This window comes from Rattus norvegicus, chromosome 10, assembly GCF_021556685.1.
Source record: "Rattus norvegicus strain SHRSP/BbbUtx chromosome 10, alternate assembly SHRSP_T2T, whole genome shotgun sequence".
Lineage (NCBI taxonomy): Eukaryota > Metazoa > Chordata > Mammalia > Rodentia > Muridae > Rattus > Rattus norvegicus.
Window position 1 is genome coordinate 86339353 of NC_141543.1, and position 15985 is coordinate 86355337.

Genomic DNA, 15985 nt, shown 5'->3' on the forward strand with positions numbered 1-15985 from the left:
TAAAACATACAACACAATGAAGTACCTTACAAACTTGGTACTTGGGCCTCCCCCCTCATACACCCTGGCTTGTACAGTTGTCTTCCTCTTGTTTACTTACCTGTCTACTGGTGACCATTCAGGAAGGCCACACACTGGCCTAAGTTCTGATCGAGACAGGGTTTCACTATGTAGCCCAGGCTGACTTTAGACTCTTGGCCCTCCCACCTCAGTCTCCCAAGTGCTGGGATTACAGACCTGCCCTTCTGCTTCTTGCTTCCCTCAGGGTCCCCTCCTGCAGGACTGTACAGCTCTCTGGACTTTCCCTAGAACTGCTCATTTTCCCTCCCTGTCACATGCTCTTGGTGGGGTTTGCATGGATGGAGTCCTAGTGTGACCGCAGTACCTTGGCACAGGGTTGACATGTATGCTAAATGACCTGTGAACAGGAACTCAATAAATAAATGAAAGTGAATTGTATGTTTGTGTGTGGGGGGTATGCCTCTGTCTCTCTCGTCAGAAAGCCCAGTGACAGGGGCCCCATTGAGGCCAAAGGGTCACATTAAGAGAGAGGTTTCTGCCAAAGGTCCCTGCTACCTCCTTCCCCTCCCACTGTTTCTCAGCACCAGTTATCAGCTTGGATACTGGCCTTTCCCCCAGTGCAGCCAGGTAGAGTACAGCAACTTAGAGACCCGGTCAGTCTGAATTCTAATCCTGCCTCTCCACCCTGCAGTGACTTGGACGAGTAAAACTTCACTTGTGTCTCAGTTTCCTCATCTGGGTAGTGAGTGACACAAGAGCAAGGCCTGCCCCAGAGGACTGTGAGGATTCAGTAAGTTACCTGGTAACTGCATGCGTCCAGGGTTCATCAATTAGAACTCCCTCCTCAGCTCACACTCAGCCTGCCTGGTACCGGACTCAACCTACTTTAGGAAAGGTTTTTGTATTCTGGGTGTGGTAGCACATGCCTGTCACTCAGGAGACTGAGGCAGAAGGATCAAAGGTTCAAGGCTGGTGTTTGGGGACTGGGGATGACTCAGTGGCTGAGAGTGATTGTTGTGAAAGCAAGAGGACATGAGTTCAAATCCCCAGTACCTAGGGGCTGGAATGGGCAAATCTTATTCAGAATCTCTCTCTCTCTCTCTCTCTCTCTCTCTCTCTCTCTCTCTCTCTCACACACACACACACACACACACACACACACACACACACACACACACACACACACACAAGTTCAAGGCTAACCTGGAACTTATAGTAAAACCCACTCTCAAGAAACAAAAGCTGAGGATTAAGCTCAGCTCAGTTGATAGAATGCTGGCCCAGGATACACAGAGCCCTAGGTTTGATTTCCAGCACCACATAGAACCAGGGCCTGTGGCATGAACTCGTAATCCCAGCACTTGAGAAGTAGAGGCAGGACAATCAGACGTTCAGAAACAGCTTCAGCTACAATAGCTGGTTTGAGGCCAGCCTGGGCTACACAGAACCCTGTTTCAAAAGCAAAGTAAAATGAGAAATAAAAGCCCAGGAATCTGGCCTTGTTATTACGTCATAGAGCCCAGAGGGCTTGGTGATGGCTGGAGTTGTCCCTCCAGGCTGTAGAATTCATGCAGGTCTGACCCATTCCCAGCTCCCTCCATATCAGTACCCAGGTCCCCATTCTCATCTGGCATGGTATCCTGCATCATCCTGAGATGTCTAGGGCAACTTTGATTCTCCAGCCACTCCTAAAGTCACCCTCAGTTTCTCTTGTGTCCTTTGAGGGTCCTTGTTGACTGGCACGTGGAATGCCTCTACACTCAGGATCGCAGCTAAGCCTCACCCTGTCAGGTGGGGCAAGTATTTCTGTCCCCATTTCACAGATGAAGAAATCAGTGCTCAGAATGGCCTAGGACCTTGCCTTGCCCAACATTGCACAATGATGTGAAGGAGCTAGGGCTAGAACCCCAGGCTGCTGTCTCTGGGGAACAGCTGTCTGGGTCTTCCCAGAATATTTCAATATATTCTTAAGTGGGCAAAGGAAGAAAGATCCTCAAGATGCCAATGGCCAGCTGCTAATAGGTCTCTCTGGGCCGTGCAAGAGAATTGGTGGTTGCCTGAACAAAGCCAGACCCTGGCAGCCAGACAGGACAATGAACAGAGTCAAGACTTGGAGAGAGGGCTGGAGAGATGGCTCAGCAGTTAAGAGCACTGATTGCTCATCCAGAAGTCCTGAGTTCAATTCCCAGCAACTACATGGTGGCTCACAACCATCTGTAATGGGATCTGATGCCCTCTTCTGCTGTGTTTGAAGACAGCTACAATGTACTCATATACATAAAATTAAAAAAAAAAAAGACTTGGAGAGAAAGAAGCAACTGATCCCACAGACAAAGAGGCTACCCACTAATTCTGTGTGACTGTCTTATTTTGCTTTGTTTTCTCAGTGTTGTGAATGGAACCTAGAGCTGTGTGTTTGCTAGGCAACCCCTATACCCTGTGTAACTATAGCCCCGGAGTATTCTGTAATTTAAACAAAAAAAAATCTATTTTTGTTTTGTTTTTACATTTTATTTTGTGTGTGTGTGTGTGTGTGTGTGTGTGTGTGTGTGTGTGTGTGTACCCCTCCCCTGACACATTCTACCACAGATGAGGATGTCAGAAGACAATTTTTGGAAGTTTGTTCTCTCCTTCCACTAAGTGGATCCAAACTCCGGTTGTCAGGCCTGGTGATAGGCACCTTCACCTGAGCTCTCCGGTGGGTCCGCTCTGACTTTTAAGGCCAGATGCAAGACAGCAAGCAGAAACCACAGGAATGTAGACCTGGGTTCCACATAAAGCTCTTTGTCATAATGTGCTTTCTCAACCGTCCAGATGCAGCCCAAGTCCTTCCACATCCTGGGTACATCCTGGGTCCCTTGCTGCAGTGAGATACCCAAGCTTCAGGCCGGCTTCTTTAAACCTAGACACAGAGTCTGTCTCATAAAGTAGCTGCAAGCCCCTGTATCTAGAGGGGCTCCCTCGGAGGCTGCAGGATGTAGTTGAAGATCTGAACTCTAGAGCAGAGAGACAAGAGATTTGCACCCCAGTTCTCTAGTTCACTAGCTAAGCGCCCCTGGACAGGTGGTTTAGGATTTTCAGTTTTCACTTTTCTCATCTGTAGCATGGGGTTAACAACAGCTACGCATGAGGTCATGAGAAGATCAAAGGAAACATCACGTGCCCGGCCCATGAGCACAAGCCCATGGAAAGCCAGTAATGTGAGGTTTTTGTGATGGTGTGTGTGACTGGGGGCTGCATCATAGGCTAGAGGAATGTGCTGGGTACCCACTAATGCTGTATGATTCTGTCCCCCAAGTATCAGGAAAGCAGCTAAGTAGCAACCAGGAAGCAGATCGACTCAACATAGGAAACCGAGTGGGAAACAAACAGACCCTCGTGGAGGTCCAAGGAAGTCTTCTTGCCTTTTCTGTCCCCACACCTAGGCCTGGGATCGAGATGGAGACTTTTCCTGGTTCCTGGAGGACCTTGGAGTCCTTTAGTCTTGTAAAGGTGGCAGGAAGTCCCAGACCGTCCCAGCCCACCCTGGAAGCCCTGCCTCTTCTGCACAGCGTGGGGCCGGAAAGTTCTGACTCGGTCACCACCTGTTATAACCACAAACCCTCAACTGGCCCAAGCCTCCAAACCATCGAGATGACGTGGCTTAGCCTGGAAGGTGGTGGTGGCCTCTGAGTGCCAGGCGCCCAGCAGGGCAGGGAGGAGCACTTGGCAGCCTGTGGGCAAGTCCTCGGCCTCCACCCTGTGGGGCTGCTCAACTCCCATGGTCCCTGTGTGTGTGTGTGTGTGTGTGTGTGTGTGTGTGTGTGTGCCAGAGGTCAACATCAGGTGTCTTTCTCAATCCCTGTCCACTGAACCTGGAGCTCCACATTTCAGCTCAGCTGCAGGCCAGTAAGTCACAGGATCCTCCTGTCTCCTCCTGCCAGTGCTGGAATCACAGGCATGTGTGCTGTGTTCAGCTTCGTATGCGGTACTCAGGATCCAAAGCCAGGTCCTCATGCATGCATGACTATGTCCCTAGTCCCTCAAACGCCATGGGCCTTAGAGCTAGAAGATATCCGAATCCCCCCCCACCCCCTCACCCCCACCATCTCACCCCCCCCCGCCTCCCCCACCCCCGCAAACCAGTGGGTTTTGAATTCTGGAGCCAAGAGAGATGGGGTGAGATTGGTAATTTGCATATTAGTAAACACCTCGATGGGAAAATCTTTCAGCCCAGTGCCCCTCAGGAGACACATGAAGAAGGGAACACAAAAGGGGACAAGGCTGGCATACGCCGACATAGTAAATTGAATGAAATCCCAGCTGTTTAGGGTGTACAGGGTGTCTTTATGTTAGCCATCTTTTTTGAGACAAAGTTCCTCAGGGTTCCTATAGCCTGGGCTGTTCCTGAACTGGCTCTGTAAATCAGGCTGGGCTGGAACTCAGAGTTCTGCCTGCTGCTGGCCTCACAAGTATTAGGATTAAAAATGTGTGTCACCACCGCCCAGCTTTTTGTTTGCTTATATTTTGTCCCATCCCTGACCCCCCCATCCCTAGTGCCCTGTCCCTCGTGCCTTGTCCCCAAGACAAAGTCTTACTATGTAGCTCTGGCTGTCCTTGAACTCACTCTGCACACCAGACTGGCTTCAAAATCACAGAGATCCACTTGCCTCTGCCTCCCAAATTCTGAGATTCAAGGCATGTGCCGCTACACTGGCCCTAAACCAACTATCTTTCAAAGCTCATTCCCCCAGATTAGAGAAGGCCAACTTCACAGGGAAGTCCTTCTTGGGTCTGTCCCCCATACCTCTGTCACAGGCGGTATCAATCATAGGAGAACCAGTCAGTCTCCCCAACTCACCTCCCCCGCCCCTGCATCCCCAATGCTACTAAATCCAAGAAGGGCTTTGCTTAACTTTAAAAAATTATTTTTATATAAATCGTGGTATGTATGTATGTATACTACTTTGATATAAGCAGAAGAAGGTATAAGGTCTCCTAAAACTGGAGTTACAGCTAGTTGTGAGCCTCCTTGTGGGTTCTAGGACTCAGACATGGGTCCTCTGGAAGAGCAGCCAGCATTAGTAACTACAGAGCCTTTGCTCCAGCCTCCAAAGGAGATTCAAGTGTGGGGTGTAGGCAGGTCCTTCAGGCTGAAGTCTGGAACACGTGGGTGTTTGAGCCAAGTTCTCTCAGGGGCACTCAAATGCTTGGGTGGGTATAGGTAACCCAGAGTGGGAAATGGGGATCTGGTTTGCAAAGCATCATTTTCAGTGCAAGTGACGCCGTGTTGAAGGCTCGTTTCGTGGGACTCAGGCCTCTCCAAGGCATGTTCTGGGGTCTCACCAAAGCCTGGCCAACACCATATAGTGAAGTGCTTTCAGAGGAGGATGCCAGGGAGGGGCCAGAAAATGAAGGGACGGGTGGGGCACTAGGTGATTCACTCTCTCAGCCTCCCACCCCAGGGCCCAACTGCCATCAGAACTGAGCGCCAGAGATTTCATGAACCCGTGTGTCTGTATGATGGATGGTGTGTGTAATCGTGTGGCTGGTCCCTGTGTGTAACTGTGATTGTGGTGGGTGTGTAACAGATTGTGCGCGAGTGACTCCCCGTGTCTTGGGCGTGGCTCTGCACATTGTGCGGGAGCTATGCAGTTATGGCTGTGTGTTTGTGTGACCATGTGCATAAGAATGAGTGTTATTTTGGGCTGTGTGTGTGAGTCCCAGAGACAGGTTCTGAGAGCCAATGGGTGCTGGGTAGATGGAGACAGAGGTGGTCGGCTGCCTAGCTGTGGTTTGCTGCCCATGTGTGGCTGTTTGGAGGCAGCTGCCATGGATACCTGTGGGACCCTGGGATATCTGCACGTGTGTCTGAGAATCTGAATGTTCTTGCTTCAGTATGACCTTTTAGAAGCCACTGGTCTCTGAGTGTCATGGCTTCAAGTGAACTGTGTCACTGTGCACTCCTCTGAGGGACTCGGTGGGTCAGTGTGTGACTGTGACTGTGTGTGACACCTTCCTCAGGTGGCTTTGATGTGGTTGAGTTTCTAGGGGCCCACAAGGACGCTGCCTCACTCCCGAAGACCTCAAACGATGCTGATGCCTTCAGCACAGCCTGGGAAATCCCTGTCCCCCTCCCTACCCTTCTCCATTCCTTCAGGAGCCTGCTTGTTTTCTGTTTTTACTGCCGAGGGTGAGTTCACGGCCACAGCTGACTCACCATTCTTTCCTAGAGGCTTCATGAAGGATTTGGGATTGCTTGGTTTGGGGCTTTGCTTAAGTGCGTAGTGCATTAAGGCCAAGGACACAAGGGCCTGTGAGCAGGAAGGCACCTTCCTGAGCCTAGAAGGTCAAGATGCCTCTTTGGGTGTCACCATCCAGTTCCCACCCTCCTACCCTGAATTAGAAGCCTCGCTCCTCATCTGAATGTTCTCCCTTCTAGCGGTCACAGGCCACGGAAGGGTGCTGGAGAAGTTGGTTGCCACATACTGGTTCCCGGACCCATATTCCTATGGCTGATTCACAGTGCCCGGTGCCAGCAGGAGCCACAACCGTACTGTGTGGGCGCCCCCTATGGGTAGAGCCTGTCCTAGTGAAAGCAAGGAGAACTTAGGAGGCTGCCAGGGTTGAGGGGGAGGGCATGGTCCTTGTCCCCAAGTGTCTTTTAGTTTCACAGGGGACTTAGAACATCTCTCGGGACCCAGCTCTAAGACAGCAAAGAATCATACAGTTTTCTGGACTGGGGGAGGAATCCTAGAGGCTTCTGGGAGGGGCTCATGAATTTTTGGGACCTAGTAGGAGAGAGAAAAACTCCAGGAGGGTAACTGCCCAGGACCTAGAGAGGGAACACATTCTTGGAAGATCTGAAAGATCGGAGAAGTGGAGAGATTGAAGGATTCCTGTTTTATGTGGGATGGACATGGGAGGGCTTGGACTGAACACAGTGCCCAAGGCAGAAGAACTCTGCCTAGGGCAGTCTGTAGATGGGAAGTCCCCCTGGTATCTATCTGGTGTCCCTCCAGCTGCAGTCGACATGTAACTACCCATGTCTCATTTCCAAGGGTAAATTTGAAGGCTGGAGCTTCTCTTCCTCTTGCTTTCACTGAGGTGGCCAGTCCAACTGTGCTCTGAACTAGCCTGCAGGCCCAATTCTCTCCACGTCTACCCTGAAGGTGTTTCTGCCAGGTCCTTGCCAAGCCAGTGGCCAAGGCCATGAAAATTTCTGCCTCCACCATCCTGGCCCACTGCCCCTGCGGCTCCTTCCAGCTCCTGGGACAGGCTAACTCAGCAGATGAAACCCTTCCCCCACCTGGCTGCAGCCCCAGACACCCCCATTCCAACTTAGTCGTGTTAGAAGAATAGAAAAGTTAAGGGGCCGGGCTTCAGGCATTTCCTGGGTGAGATCTAACCTCAGTTTCCCAGTGGACGAAATGGAGATCTGGTGTGTGGCCTACTGGGTTCCCAGGGCGCATAGGGAGGCTCCAGTGAGCTCATGGGCATGAAGGCCCTAGTGAGCTGTAAATAGTCCAGTGCCCGTGGGAGGGAAGGGGCTATGTTATTCCAGCTGGGCTCAGCTCCCCACAGGGAGATTAACCAGTGGGGCTGGGGAACGGGAAGGGTCTCTGAGTCAAGTGCCGAGAACGGCAGAATCCAGTCTGGTACCTCACTGCTAGGTGTCGGTCAGACCTACAGAGGCCACATGTTCCAGGACTAACTACTGTGTGACAGCTGCAGGGTCTGTGACATGGGGACTCTGGGCAACTCATTTGAGTATGTGAATGATGAAACTGCTTTACAGAGAGGGGTTGTATCCAGAACCCTGAGATCACCAGAGTCACCGCTCAGCCTCCGAGGCCTCTGCCATACATGTGTGCCTATTATCCCAACACTCAGAAGCTGGAGCAGGAGAACTGAAAGTTCCAGGCCAGCCTGGGCTATATGACAAGACCCTGTCTCCAAAACAGTAATTAACTAATTAAAAAATTAAATAAAGCGCAAAGAACGTTCTGGAGCTACAACCGGTCTGCTTGGAAGGTCTTGCTACCTTTCTCAAGGTTGTTAAAATTTAAAAAAGGCTCTAGAGCCTTCTCCTTCATCTTCAAATGGGCAAACCAATGCCCTCCCCCACATGCTCCTCACTACCCCAACCTTCCACCTCGGAGCCTGTGGTGAGTAGGCTGCACCCCTTTGGAAAGCTTTCCCCAGACCACACCCCTCCCTACCTCCCCCAAACCTTGCCCCACTAGCTTCCAGCCACGTGGAATCGGGCAAGTCACAGCACCTCTTCAAGCCCCCATCTTCCCATCTGTAAAATGGGATTGCTACTACCCAGCAGGGAGGTGGGGACCAAGGAGTGGCTTGTGGAGTCCCAAGTCCAGTTTCTGGTACCAGGAAACCCAGTTAGTTCCTTAGGCCTCTAGGAGTCTTTCCCATACCTGTCTTATGTATTGCTGTAGAGTTTCGATACTTTGTTATTTACTAAATACTGAGCAGAAACTTCTTGGGAAGCTCAGGAGAGGTTCTGTGCCTACTTGGAAACAGATGTCAATCTGGGTATAGGAAGTGACATTTGTAGACATGGAAATAGCCAGCCACTCTGACAGCACAGCAATCCTGCCTGGCTGAGGCAGAAAAACAAACAAACAAACAAACAAACAAACAATCAGAACAGAAGCAATCCAAAGGGTCCCTGCAAGATCAGCAAAGTAAAAAATTACAAACCAGCAAAGTTACAAAGTAACAAGAAGGGAATGCTGGCCAAGTGCATGGCGGAGAGATGAGCAGGATGTGTTCAGAGGGGACACAGAAGAGGAAGTGAGGGTTGGAGACTGGATTGGAAAGGTCAGGACAAGAACTGGAATGCCCTGAGAGCCAGGCAGAGGTGCTTCGGTCCATCAGTGTAGACAAGAGGGCTTGAGTTCTTGAGCAGGGGAGTAAAGTTGGATGAGCCTCCCTCTATTAAATGAAACTGACTTCCAGAAGTTTGCTAAGTGCTTGTTATGTCTTCTCAGTCTTCAAGCAACCTGATGAAATAAACACCATATTTCTATTGTTCTGGGGAGAGATAGAGAAGGTTGCATTCTCTAAGGTCACAGAATAAAAGAAAGCGGGACCAGCCTGAGTGGCACTACCTCCAGTCCATGCACTTGCCAGAACAGGCCGGGGTCACTGACAGAGGATGTCAGTAAGAACATGGGGCCCTCCTTCCTCACCTGCCCTGACGACTACCCTCTGGTGGGTTTGCTCTGAGGTGTCTCAGCCTGAAGAGATGAAGAACCCCGAGCTTGTTCTCTGGCTATTGATGAGATGGAGGGCCAAGTGAGTGAGAGGGGCAGCCCTGCCTCCCCATGAGAACAGGGAAGCTACAGTGGACCAGTGGACCGCAGGCAGGGTGAAGTCCTGGGTTGCGACCGTGGTCTGACACAGTGGCCAGGCAGGAAGAGCCTTTGCATTGGAAAACCAGTCTCTGAGTTTGGTAGAAGTGCCTCAGGACTGAACCAAGCACTCTTTCCTATCCCATCTGGATTGTGGGCCTTCAGAGAATGGTAGATGGTGTGTGTGTGCGTGAGTGTGTGTGTGTGTGTGTGTGTGTGTGTGTGTGTGTGTAGGATCCTGCCTTGTCTGCCTATCATACACGGACCTATGTTCTGCGGTGGTAGCAGGACACATCAGCTCCTCTCTCCCCCCCATCCTTCTTCCCAAGAGACTGGCACTCCTCCCTGAATTCCAGTAAGGCTGTCTTCGGGGATTCTCCGTACCAGTCCTGCCAGTCTGAGGGTTGTGTATGCGTCTTTCCTTTCCTGGGACGCACCTTCATTTAGCAGAGGTTCTTGGAGCCCTGGCTATGCCTGCCCCACACTAGGCACCAAGGCTCCGGGATCTCAAGGAGCAGATAATGAGCAAGGAACCAGAACCTTGGTGCAAGTATGAGAAGTGCTGAGCTGAAGAGGAAGACTAGAGATAGAGAGAGCAAGAGCGAGAGCGAGAGCGAGAGCGAGAGCGAGAGAGAGAGAGAGAGAGAGAGAGCGCGTTAGAGAGATAGAGAGTGCCCTGGAGACCCAGAGCCACAACTTCAAACAAGTCGTGGGTCAAAGTCTTGGAAAATCTAACTTTGGAGTGGCAAATATAAGGAAAAGAGGTGGAGAGATGGCTCAGTGGCTAGGAGCACTGACTGCTTTTCCAGAGGTCCTGAGTTCAATTCCTGGCAACCACATGGTGGCTCACAACTGTATGTAACAGGATCCAATGCCCTCTTCTGGTGTGTCTGAAGACAGCTACAGTGTACTCATATACATTAAATAAATAAATAAATAAATAAACAAATAAATCTAAAAAAATGAGTAAGGAAAAGTGTGGGAAGGGGAGGGAATGTCCAGGGTAAAGGTCTTGAGGTGAAGACTGGCCTGGGATCCGTGGGGAACCACAGGCGGGGATGCTGGGTGAGCTGACTCAGGGGGTAAGGGCGCTAGCCACCAAGCCTGATGACCTGAGTTTGATCCTTGAGAGCTTCATGGTAGGAGAGAACCAACCCCTGCAAATTGTCCTTTGACCCCCACACACATGCCATGACATACATGCACCCTGGCCCCTCCTCACATAAACAAGTAAACAAATCCAATAACAAAATTAAGGAAGACAGCTCAGCCTGGAGTGGGCCAAGTAAGGAGACATGGAGCTCCAGAGGTGGGCGGGGCCCAGAAAGTGCAGGGAACAAGGCTTCCCAAGCCTAGTGATGCTGGAGTCTGGCTACCGAATGTGTGTGTGTGTGTGTGTGTGTGTGTGTGTGTGTGTGTGTGTGTGTGTGTGTTAGCAAGGCAGACACCCCCTCCCCCCAAGCATACTGATTTAGAGCCTTCTGGCTAAGGTATGAGTGCTAAAGCTAGCTGAAGTCAACTCTCTCCCTACTCGGAGTTCAGTGTCTCCCACATTCAGAATCCTCCAGACATCCAGACTCAGGCTCTAGAACATTCTAAAGGAGTTGTTTTCTTCATTTTTATCTAACAAGGAAGATTCTGGGGTGACTTTGGGAATTGTCATCATGGAGAAACTACCGCCTTTGCCTTATGGGGATCCTTCAGTGCCAGCCTCCTGTGGAGCTCCTGTTATAAGTGGGACTCTGTGAGGACGGTGCCTGGCCAGGAGGAGGGTGCCACATCTACCCCAGGCTGAAATCTTCATGTAGACAAACCTTCCAGTTTGAGAGGGTAAGGTCGGAGGTGGTAGAGCAAGTGGCCAACCGGTGACCTTTGCCCCCTGGTTTCCCCACATCCTGTTGAAACCTCTAGTGGGCAAGCAGGGCTGGAGATGGTCTCTGTCAGGGTGGAGCTCCTGAAAGCTAATGGCCTCCTGGGGCTGACTTTGGGCAAGGCCGCTCAGCAGCAGGCCCAGGGAAGGGACTGAGTCAGATCCGGAGGGCAGCACAGGCAGCCTGCTGAGGTCACAGTCTGGTGGCTAGAGGTGGCCTTCTGACTCCAGTCCTCCACCCCAGCTGCTGTTTGTCCAGTGCATCCTTCAGCGTGTGCCAGGCACCCTGTGGCGTTCCTCAGGCACTCCTGGGACATCAGCTGTGCAGAGCCAAGTCCGGGGGTGGAGCTGCTGTCATCACACTTCCTGGGCCCAAGTCTGAGGGAAGATGCCACTTTGCTCTCCGGTAAGAAACATGACCCTACCCTGTCAGGAGCCCCAGTCCAAGCATAGAGTGCTCTATCCTCACAGCACCTCAGTGTGAGGAGAAACAAAGACATATTTAAAGAGCACAATGACACATTTGAAAAGGCAACCTCTGTGCTGGGGGAATATGTCTAAGTGGTCGATTACCTGCCCGGTGTGCACAAGCCCTAAGTTCAATACCCAGTCCTGTAAAACAAAACAAAACAAAACAAAAAAACAAACCAAACAAACGGGGAGACGCTTCAAGTGGACTAAAACTGGTAGGAGGTGGGGCACCATAGCACATACTAGTAAGAAGTACAAGATCTCGGGGTTGGGGATTTGGCTAAGTGGTAGAGCGCTTGCCTAGCAAGCGCAAGGCCCTGGGATCGGTCCCCAGCTCCGAAAAAAAGAAAAGAAAAGAAAAAAAGAAGTACGAGATCTCACAATCTGAGACGAGCCTGGGCTACCTGGGCTACAAAGTGAAAGCCCATCTCATCCTACAACTCAAAGCTAGAGTGGAAAGTGAGGAGGGTGGAGGAGGGATGGGAAGAGCAGGAGCCATGGAATGAGCCAGTGTCCAAAGGCCCAGGTTCTGAGAGCCCTTGTAGACACTGGACTTTCTGCTGGACCCGTTCCTTCTTGGTTCAACTGTAGGGGAAGGGGTAATACAGAGACAGTGGTTAGCCTCCCCTGGTCCCCGAAGAGGAGCACAGCACCCAAGAGACCCAGGGTATGGAACCCGTGTGGGTGGATGTGTCAGCTCGGCTCCTGTCCCTCTATCTGCAGCCCAGCCTATGAGAGCCCTGAGAGCCCGCGAGTCCTCATTGCACCACATCAGGGAGCCAGCGCCAGGCTCAGTGTGCTGGAAGGGGATTTTTGGGCTCCCACTGACTCCCCAGGCCCCCATCCCCCCGCCCCGCCCCCATCTCCAGCCTAGCCTCCTGAAGCCAGAGCCCTCCCCCGCAGTGGAGACTGTAGACTGTTGGAGCTTGTTTGGCCTGAGGCCTCTCACCCCTCACCTCCTCCCTTGCCCTTCCCGCTGGAGAGCAGCAGCCAGAAGCCTGGACCAGAGGAAAGCCAGGGGCTGGAGCTTGGCAGCTGGTGCAAGGATGCTTCGTGAGCGGAGCAAGGGTGCCTGGTAACTGTGGACAGAGTCAGCGAGTTTTCCTGTCTGTGGCCTGCATCGTCGAACCTCAGCAGGATGGATGGGACTGGGTGTAGACTTAGGAACCCAGCAAGGCGGGCTCTAGAAAGGTCATAGAAATTAGAGGGCGCTGGGAAGGAATACCCACCCTACATGAAGAGACCATGTTTTGTCGTTATTTCGGTTTTGTTTTTTGTTGTTTGTTTGTTTTAAGAGGTCCATCCATCTCAGGGTAACACTGTCTTCATAGGGAGCGAGTTGCTCATTCAAAGAGGCATTCAAACACAGGTTTAATCCTACTCTCTGACTATTGTGCCTTCGTTGGTGGTCCAGTCCAGGTAACCAGAAGGTTTGAAGCCCCTGTCAACACAGAGCTTAAACAGGTTAATCAGGGCAGACTTCTCGGAGGAGGAAGAGGAGGTGGTGGAAGGGACTACGAGAGAAGACCTATTCCAGGGACTGGGACTAGACCAAGCCCTAGACTCTGAGGCTTGCTGGAGCCTTGGGCAAGCCACTGCTAGACTCAGCCCCAACCCCAGGAGTGTAGGGGCTTAGGTCCTGGGGTGCAGGGCGGCAAAAGGGAGCCAGACAGCTTCTTAGAAAGTGGCAGGCAGGTGAACAGGGCTCCCCAGTGATAATTAAGGAACAAAGGTGCCGAGGAGCCCAGGAGGAGAGCAGGGCTACGCAGGCCTCTGGGGCAGGCTGGCTAATGGGAGCCTGGAGGAGAGGTAATAACAAGGGGAGGAGCGGGGCAGACAGCCCGGCGTCACGACGCCCACAGGCCGCCCCCTCGCCCTCCTGCACCAGGACAATAACTGCAGCACCTAGCTGGAGAAACATGGACGGTGCCCAAGGAGCTGTTCCCGGGGCCTCCAGGCAGGAGCTGCAGGGATGAGGTGGTGCAGGCGGAGGGGTTCTGGGTGACAGCCGAGCAGAGCCTGCAGATGGTGGGAGGAGGACCAGGATGATGTCAGCGACGACGGAGGCTGAGAACTGGAGCAGATGGACATTCGCCGAGAATCCCAAAGGTGTAGAGTACCTGGATGGAAATACCCAGTCTTAGAGCCAGCAATATCCTATCGGTCTTCGAACTATGCTGCGGCGACTGGCTCCCACGGGTGAAGAAGGGGTAAACCCTAGCCAAGAACGTCCTGGGGTCTGGTTCCTGGACTGTAGTGTGACCCCTCGACATGGTTCATGGAGATTGGCTTCTTTACAATAATATGTAATTTCCAATAAAGCATAAGAAAAAAAAAAGTAGTGCATGAGTTAGTTCAGCATTTAAGAGGTGAAGTAGGTGGTAGAGCGCTTGCCTAGGAAGCGCAAGGTCCTGGGTTCGGTCCCCAGCTCCGAAAAAAAGAACTAAAAAAAAAAAAAAAAAAAAAAGAGGTGAAGCAGGAAGATCAGGAGTTCAAGGTCACCCTCAACTACATAGTATACATTTCAGGCTAGCCTCAGGGAGCCCTTGTCTCATAATGTTTGTACTTGAATCAAAAAATGTCTGTGCAGTGTAATACAATACAGAGAATTCAATAGATGGGTGTATAAGAAAGGGGTCTATGGACCAGAGAGATGGCTCAGGGGTTAAGAGCACCAGTTGCTCTCCCAGAGGACACAGGTTTAATTCCCAACACCCACACTTGTCTATAACTCCAGTTCCAGAGGATCCAACACCCTCGAAGAAAGAAAAGGGGCTAGCTCATGGAATCTTCCTACACAGGTGTCCCTACCCTGTGAAAATCAGAGCCCTAGTCAGCCCCACACTTGTCCCATTCTCTCATTAGACAGGCCTACAAGAGCAAAATTCCTTCACAAAGCCTCTCTTACCATTGGACCCTCCCCAATCATACCTTCTACACACGTGACCCCTCACACCTGTATGCACACCTGGCATGGCCGACTCCCACAGGGTCCGTGCTTCTCAGCTACATCCCCCCATAGAGTCCAGAGTCACCTCGCTTTTCTTCACTAGTGTCCCAACACAGAGGTAAGGAACAGGGTGATATCTAGCCCTGATATTCAAAAGTGGGGTGGAGTTGACACTGGGTCCTGAGACTATAGGTGGAACACAGGTGGGCCCCAAGATGTTTTAAGAGGGCTCGATGTGCCAGACCTTTGCTACCATAGTTGGGAACCACTGTCTTTTATCAACATCACTTTCACCATACACCTCTAGTCTTTGCCACCCCTACCCCCACCCCACCCCTGTTACATGGTGTTTCTCCACATGTGGGTCCACCTCTGCAGGCTGGGGCAAATCCTACTTCTTTTAGTAACATCCTTTCTTCCTCCTGTAAAAGAGCAGCTCCCATTGGCAGGGACCAGACTACTCTGAGCATCTCTGTGCCCCGATACCCAGCACAGAACTCACAGAGTTCCTCCTGCTTCGGTCTCTCAGTGCTGGCACACACAACTAACTCTGAATGGGGTAGAGGGGTGTTAACGAAAAAATTGGTAACAGTAAGGAGTTTCTGAACATGCAGTGACCAAAAGTTCTTTTGAATTCATGAGCTGAGGCATTTCTGGCTGGACTGGCCTGTGTGTCGCACAAGTCCTCTGTTGTGTATGTGTCAGTGCCTTATATCAGCTTGGGTGTGCTGTCTGGTTGGTGGCTCAGTGTCTGAGAGATCTCAGGGGTTCCGGAGAGTTGAGACTGCTGGTCTTCCTTGGGGTCACCCTCCTCAGCTTCTTCCAGCCTTTCCCTAATTCAACCACAGGGATACCCAACTTCAGTCCAATGGTTGGGTGTAAGTATCTGTGTCTGTCTCACTCGGCTGTTTGTTAGGCCTCTCAGAAGGCAGCCATGTAGGCTCCTGTCTGTAAGCACACCATAGCTTCAGTAATAGTGTCAGGCCTTGGAGCCTTCCCTTGAGAGGTGGACCTGCCACTGGATCTCCTTTCCCTCAGTCTCTTCTCCATTTTTGTCCCTGGAGTTCTTTTAGACAGGGACAATTCTGGGTCAGAGTTTTTGACTGTGGCAACCCCATCCCTCCACTTGATGCCCTGTCTTCTGGAAGTTCTCTCTCCCCACTGTTGGGCATTTCACTGAGGTCCCTCCCTTTGAGTCCTGAGCATCTCTCACCTCCCAGGTCTCTGGTACTTTTTAGAGAGTCCCCCCACCTCTCACTCCCACCCTGAGGTTGCATATTTCCATTTCTGCTGGCCTTCAGGGCTTCTCTCCTGTTCGCC

The 15985-nt window shown here is 51.6% G+C and overlaps 1 long non-coding RNA gene across 2 annotated transcripts in view; it reads left to right on the plus strand.

The window, feature by feature from the left end:
• The window catches only part of LOC148003075 (uncharacterized), a 24104-nt gene extending 10060 nt beyond the window's left edge, over positions 1–14044 (plus strand). The window contains exons 3-5 of one of the 2 annotated variants that reach the window (XR_015631294.1): positions 713–811; positions 11489–11650; positions 12439–14044. This is a non-coding gene — a long non-coding RNA (uncharacterized LOC148003075). Of the gene's footprint in view, positions 1–712; positions 812–11488; positions 11651–12438 lie in introns of those variants that run through there. The other variant, XR_015631295.1, reaches the window with a different exon arrangement.
• Positions 14045–15985: the final 1941 nt, after the last annotated feature.